This window comes from Equus caballus, chromosome 11, assembly GCF_041296265.1.
Source record: "Equus caballus isolate H_3958 breed thoroughbred chromosome 11, TB-T2T, whole genome shotgun sequence".
Taxonomy (NCBI): Eukaryota; Metazoa; Chordata; class Mammalia; order Perissodactyla; family Equidae; genus Equus; species Equus caballus.
The window spans coordinates 53,121,904-53,128,908 of NC_091694.1; the positions used below are offsets into that span (position 1 = coordinate 53,121,904).

At 40.1% G+C, this 7,005-nt stretch overlaps 1 long non-coding RNA gene and 1 pseudogene across 2 annotated transcripts in view; one reads left to right on the forward strand and one right to left on the reverse strand.

Moving 5' to 3' along the window:
- Positions 1-6,601, forward strand: part of LOC106781330 (uncharacterized) — a 58,921-nt gene extending 52,320 nt beyond the window's left edge. Inside the window, exon 3 of the long non-coding RNA XR_001377888.3 lies at positions 6,033-6,601. This is a non-coding gene — a long non-coding RNA (uncharacterized lncRNA). The remainder of the gene's footprint in view (positions 1-6,032) is intronic.
- On the reverse strand, positions 4,771-6,351 carry MYH4 (myosin, heavy chain 4, skeletal muscle pseudogene; annotated as a pseudogene). Its single transcript, NR_015344.2, has 4 exons — positions 6,181-6,351; positions 5,990-6,095; positions 5,808-5,903; positions 4,771-4,988 (listed from the first exon to the last, which is right to left on the reverse strand). The product of NR_015344.2 is annotated as a myosin, heavy chain 4, skeletal muscle pseudogene (transcript).
- Positions 6,602-7,005: the final 404 nt, after the last annotated feature.

Consider the following 7,005-nt stretch of genomic DNA (forward strand, 5'->3'; position numbering starts at 1 on the left):
ACCTGATTTAAACCTTTTAGTTGGTTTTCTGTGACACTGCTCTGTCAAGGGAAGGGGGTAGTGCCACTTCATTACTGCCAGGTGGAGGGACAAGTCCAAGTTTCTTTCTCTTGACTCCTAAGAGAGAGGTCTGCTCATTACTCCTGGGTGGAGATGGGAGTTCTGTGTCCCCATATGGTTTCCTCAGACACCACAGTTTCTTGGAGGTGCTCATTACCACTGGGCAATGGTGCTGCCTTTCCACAAGACCTCCTCTGACAGTGAGAAGGACAAGAGGTGCCTTGTTACTGCCAGGTGGTTGGGAGTCAAGGATCCCCATGTTGTCTCTACTGACAATTTGTCTGGTTCCATTACTGGCCAGTAGGTATGAAAGTCTCATCTTCCTACTTGGCCTCCCTGATACCACCCCAGTGGGGATGTTGGGGGCACTTCATTACAGCCTCATAAGGGAGAAAGTATAGACTTCCCACTTGGCTTTTGCTGGTGAAGGGGTGGTACTGTGTTTTTTTCTATGTTGTTTGGTGGGAGTAGAGAAGTTATTATTTAAAAGTTTCCTCTCTTGCTAGGGTGCCCATTACTCTGTCCTTTGGTTAGAGGGAAAAGGCTTTTGTTGGGGCTTTTTTGGTCTGCATTCATTGGTGTTTCTGTGTTGTCTGCTTCTTCAGCTCCAAGTCTGGGGCAAAGGAGGCAAAAAGAAAACCCAAGGAACTTACCTAGCTGATCTATCTTCTTCTCTCCACCTTTCAAAATCTCTTATGTTATATTTACATATATAACGTCCAGTGATTTTAGTTGTACCTAGTGAGAGGAACAGAGAAAAGTAGGTTGACTCCATCTTCCTGGAAACAAAAGTTTCCTTCCTGATTTTTTTAGTTCTATCAATTACTGAGAAAGGGGCCTTAATATATCCTCTGCTTTAGGATTTATTTTTGGATGATACAAGTAAAATACTTAGCACAGTGCACAGCATAGATTAAGTTCTTATTCAATTATCATTCGTTCCACAAATATTTCTTGAGCATTTTTTAGGTAACAGGCAGTGTTCAACTCATCGGACATTCAGCTGTGAACAAAACAAAGTCCTGCCCTTGTAGAGCTTATATTTTAGCAGAGGGAGACAGATATTAAACAAATAAATTAATAGTCAAGTGGTGATTAATTTCATGGACAGATTTAAAGCAAATCAAAGGGATAAGAAGTATAATTGGCAGGGCAGAGAGAAAGGCTTGCCTTTTGGTACTGAGTAGCCAGGGAAGGCCTCTCTAATAAAGCATAACATGACCAGCATTCTACACATATGAAGGAGCAAGCCATATGGCTATCCAGGTGAAGAGCAGAGACACTTCCTCTCCTCTACAAATTACTGGCCTTGTTTCTGTGGGAGAATGTCCTCAGAATCTTTCCCTGGTCAGGCCAGGGCAAAAGTCTAGGACAGTGTGTTACTTCCAGGATGAAGAGTTAGGCGGTCTTGGTCTGGGTCTGGCTCTTTTATTAGTTATACAACTTTTGACAAACCACTATCCTCTTTGTACTTCAGTTTCCAAAAGGATTCTGTCTATCTCACATCGTTGTGAATATCCAGTGACTGAAAAATTGTATGTGGAAGCATTTTGCAAATAAAACAAGTCGCCCTAGAGATGTAAGATATTATAATTGTATTATTATTACAGACAGTGCTGTCCAACTCGGACTCAAAGGCATTTAGATTGGCTTTTAGCATTATTTAGCTCAACTTCCTCATTGTACAGGTGAAGAAACTGGGGCCCAGAGAGGTTTAGCTGAATTTATAGGTGTAAACATGGTGCGATAGAATATTGTATGCAATTCCTTTGTGAAAGATTTGGTGATAATGTAGAGCTTTGGTTTTCAGAGTGTGGTCCCTGTGCTAGCAGCATCTGCATCACCTGGGAACTTGTTAGAAATGCAAATTTCTGGGCCCCAACCTAGACCTACTGAATTAGAAACTCTGGAGGTGGGGCCCAACAATTTGTGTGCTAACAAGCCCTCCAGATGATTCTGATACATGCTAAATTTGAGAACCACTGATGGAGAGGTTCACATAATCGCTAGACCCATGAAGAATGCTGCTGGAAGCCTTAATACTCAAGGTCAGCCCTCAGCAAAATTGTGAGTAAATGGCTTTTATGGAGGCATTTTCTTGTCTCCTTCTTTTCCCTCTCTCAGAGTTGCCTTCCCTTCAGGCATATCTCAAGAGACCTCTTTCTTCAGGTGCTGTCTTAGTTGGTTAACCAATAATTCTAGCTAGGGTGTTAGTTGAAATTAGTATGTTTTCAATTCAAGAGATTAAATAAAGTGAACATTCTCCAGGATGCCAAGGATTTTGTCTCTAGTAGTAGGAGATTTAGTTATAAGATATATATAAGATAGATAGAAGGGGAAGTAATGTTTTGGAGTAGAGGGATCTTGAGATTTCGTCTGTTCTTGATATCTGTTTGGTTATTGGAACACTTATGAATTGAGTTGAGGGAAAAGGATTCATGATATTTACAAGTATTAGTATGTCAGCGGTCCCAGAATTCACTTTCAGTAACTATGGTCTTCAAGTTGTTAGAACATACAGAAGTAAAGAAACCAGCCTATTACAAATTCCTAGCAGATTTTATTAGTATATTTATGCCTGGCTGGATACCGAAAACGCTAGGGGCATTGTCATCTCTGCCTAGTTCTCTATGTGTACGGTTTAAGTAGGTTTATCTATATGTTAGAGGAAAATGTCCCTTGCCCTTTGTAACAGTTCGCAATCGTCTTCCCATCTGAATTTCTTTCCATCACAGTACGTCTTAGTGCTACTATCAGGGAGGAACCAGACTTAAACTGCCTCCATCGTTCCTCATTCAGAGTTGATCTTGCAGACAGCTTCCCGCCCTCTCCTTGTATGCATCCTGTTTGGGTTCTCATATCCAGTGTTAGTAGGTTATAAACAGTCCCCAGATCTCAATGATCCCTCATATTAATTAAAAAAAGACAAAAAGAATTATCAGCATTTCTAGATTATCATGTGTAGTTTTGTTGTAAGAGATGAGGAAAGAAGTCTATAAATCACTTAATCTGTGAGGAAGATGAGGAAGAATATGAACCAGAATAGCTGTGACTCTAGATCCTTGCTGCTTTAGTCAGGGACTCCAGAATAACTGACCCATATCTAGTGAAATCCACTCTAAACTCTCTACAGAAGAAATTATTCAGATAGTTAGGAGACAGAGTAATAAAGCAATAGCCCAGTGCTTTTGAGGTCAATAGGTTAACTCTACAGAGTTTAATTAAAATTTGATAATAAAGGCCTACTCGAGGCAGGATATTTCATTAGTCTTCATCATGGCCTTGGTGAACTATTCCTCATAATTATTTTCTACCCCTTTTAAATCCTCTTCTAATGAAGCAGGTTTCTCATTACTAATTAGGATTTCCACACTGGGGAAGAAAATTTCCCAAAGCAGCCTCCTCATTGAAAGAGATCTCCACCGCTGTGAAAGAATAAATTGGTATTCTCTTATCTTATTTTTTAAATGTCCACGCAATGAAGCCAAATTGTAAGCTTAAAAAAGTATCCAAAAAAATCACTCTGGCAATGGCTATGATAAAATTTCAGTCACATTCTTTTCTATATTAAGAAATAAATTCCCTTTCTGGTTCCTCCCTAAAATATATATGGTACGGAGAAAATCAGGTACCTTTATAAGCAGAATTGTATGCAGAAATTAGAAGGCCAACAGAAAGATTTATCTGAAAAATTCTGTCCTTTTTCTTGGAGATGGAGGTTCAGAGGAAAAGAATTTCCCCCAAAAGGAAATAAAATCTATAACCATAGAGTAACTGGGAAGTTTGAATGCATTGAAACTGTTTAACTTCCTCAGTGCTCTCCCAGTCCTTTCTTTAGACAAGTCTTAGAATCCTGCCTTCATTCTGCATTCTCGTTCATTTCCATCACTGTTATCTCTAAGTTGGACCATTTTAATAGCCTTAACAGTCTTCCCAGGCTCTGGTCTTCCCATCTGACTCCATCCTCCATAATACTGCCAGAATTGTGTCGACTCCCCTCCTTGTGAAGTCTCACCAGTTGGAGGCATGTCCTAATTCCTCAACACTGCCTATGAGGCTAGACCCTTCACAGTAGGTCTTAACTTCTGTCTCTGGCTTCATCTGATGTCTTTCGCTCATGGAGCCCATGCTTAAACTCTTCTGAAATCTCATGCTTGTTTTATCGTCTTAGAATGATCATCTCCTTTTCTTTTTCACCTGATAACTATCTACTAATCTTTTAGGAGCTTGCTCACAGTCTCCTTAGAGAATCCTTTCTGGACTGCTTAGGTGAGCAGCCCACTCTGTTTTATTGTCCCACTTTGTTGTCATACTTCTGTCAGAATATGCATGTTGTACCATAATCTGTTTGAATTGCTGTCTCTCCTGCTGGCTTGAGCTCCTCAGTGGCAGGGATGATTGTCATATGCTTGGTGCCCATTTCTGTACAGGCACACACTTGGTACTCAGTAAAACTGGTTGAATGGAATTGAGCGTGCATTAACCATCTTTGTGTTTTCTCAGAGCACTTCATTTCTTTTGCCTTCTGTTAAAGTTGGTTCACTGACCACATCCATTTCTGTCATCATCTCTGCACGCAGTAGGGGCTTAACAAATGCTGAATAACTGAATTAGTTCTAATAGCACTATGGAGCTTGTAATTAAGAGACACATGTATTTTTAGATTGCAAAATTCTCTGCAGATTTTATTTCCTTGACATTACAGTGACATATGACAGTGACAAAGAACTTCACATTTTGTGCATTTCTTTGGTCACTTTTAGCACTTGGATAAATTACTCTTCACTAATGACTTTTGTGTGAACCTCCCGGCTCTTCACCCGCAGCTTATTGACCTGGGACTCGGCGATGTCAGCCCGTTCCTTGGCCTCCTCCAGCTCATGCTGGAGCTTGTGGAATTTGGAGAGGTTGACGTTAGACCGTTCCTCCTGAGAAAAGAAATGCATTTGAGAGAACAGGAAAACTTGACATTTTCTGGTTCTTATTGCCTTTGTTACTAGAAGTAGCTACGAGGTTTGCTTCATGAATGAGAAAGCAAAAGAAAAACCTTAAGGAAGTTTTCAGAATTAACAGGATGAGAAAGATAGCTGCAGCCAAATGAAAAAGAAATGTTCTGAGATGGATTTATTATGAAGTTAAATAAGACTTGGACATCAGAGCCCTCATTTGCACAGCCCCTATGAGTGCTGGGAATTGCTGGGAGTTGTAGAGTGTTCTAGATAGGGAGGGAAGTGGGTTGTACCAAGAAGCATTTCTGGACTAACGTGTCTGGAAAATTGCTTAAAGAGGTCTCAGAAGAAATGAACCTGAATCTCTAAGGCTCCAGTAATTAGTAGTAACATTTTTCATTCTAAATAAATATTCATTTTCATACCTAATTTTGTATTCCCAATTTTGTGTTCTTTGCCTTAAAGAAAGCCTCTTAAATTCTAGAAACTTCAGACTGCACAAAACCTAGACCTGCTCCTGAACCTTAATTTTTAATACCAAACATACTTGATTATTGTTAGTGTCTGCTTGTAAGTATAAAGCACAAGCCCTACCCCAAGAATATTTAAGGTGCTCTACCATGTGCCACCACATGGCTCATGAAAAATGGGTTATTAATTTTTGGTTGCTTATTTACATTTGTTGGCTCTATATTTTAAGTGCATAAATAGCATCATTATTGATACAAAAATGAGCCAAGAATCTTTCATTTTTGGGAATTTGACAGTATTTGAAATACTCTCTGTGAAGATACTCACAGCCTCTTCAGCTTGTCTCTTATAAGCTTTAACTTTGGTTTGTAATTTGTCCACCAAGTCCTGCAGCCTGAGAACATTCTTACGGTCCTCCTCAGTCTGAAATGAAAGAGGTAGCAAATAGATACTGTCATTATTCGAAAACTCGTGAAAATAAAATATGGAAAACCTAAAAGGCTGGTCACCTGGTAAGTGAGTTCCTTTACTCTTTCTCTCATGTTTGCGCAGACCCTTGACAGCCTCAACATTGCGCTTCTGTTCACTTTCAACCTCATTTTCAAGCTCCCTCACCTGGAAGAGAACAAAGGAGTTTAACAATTGGCTGTAACTAGCTGCGTGAACAGGCCAGGAATTGAATGAAGTGGTGGAGACCCACCCTGGCCTCCAGTTTCTGGATCTGCTTCTTCCCACCCTTCAGGGCCAGCTGCTCGGCCTCATCCAGACGCTGCTGCAGGTCCTTCACCGTCTGCTCCAGGTTCTTCTTCATCCGCTCCAGGTGGGCGCTGGTGTCCTGCTCCTTCTTCAGCTCCTCAGCCGTCATGGCCGCCTAATTCACAGTAAAACAAGATCAGTTGAGGCAGCTGAGATAGCACATCAAGATTCAAGTTTGACCACCACTGCGTTGCCCTCTGCTCACATCGGTGATGGCCTTCTTGGCCTTCTCTTCTGCGTTGCGAGCTTCCTGGACAATGTCCTCCACCTCTCCCTGCAGCTGGGAAATGTCTGTCTCCAGCTTCTTCTTGGTGTTGATCAAGCTGGTGTTCTGTTTCAAGTTAATAAAAAAGAAGAAAAGCAAATTTCATTATAACTATTTACATTTTCATTTTTACTAGTGTACACAGGCATAAATTATTGATCGTTAGAAATAATTCAGAATAAAAACCAAGTCAAAAGTTGATTCTAAGTATATGCCTTCTCTTCCTTCTACCCACATCTCTGTTAATAAAAGTTCTCTTAAATTCTTCCAGATAAAATTTAATTTTTAATACCAAACACATTTGACTGTTGTCAGTGTCTGCTTGTAAGCATAAAGCACAAACCCTACCCCAAGAAAATATTTGAAGTGCTTCACCATGTGGCACCCCACGGCTCATGAAAAATAGATTATTAATTTTTGGTTGTTTATTTACATTTCTTGGCTCTATATTTTAAGTGGATAAATAGCATCATTATTGATACAAAAACAAGCCAAGAGTCTTTC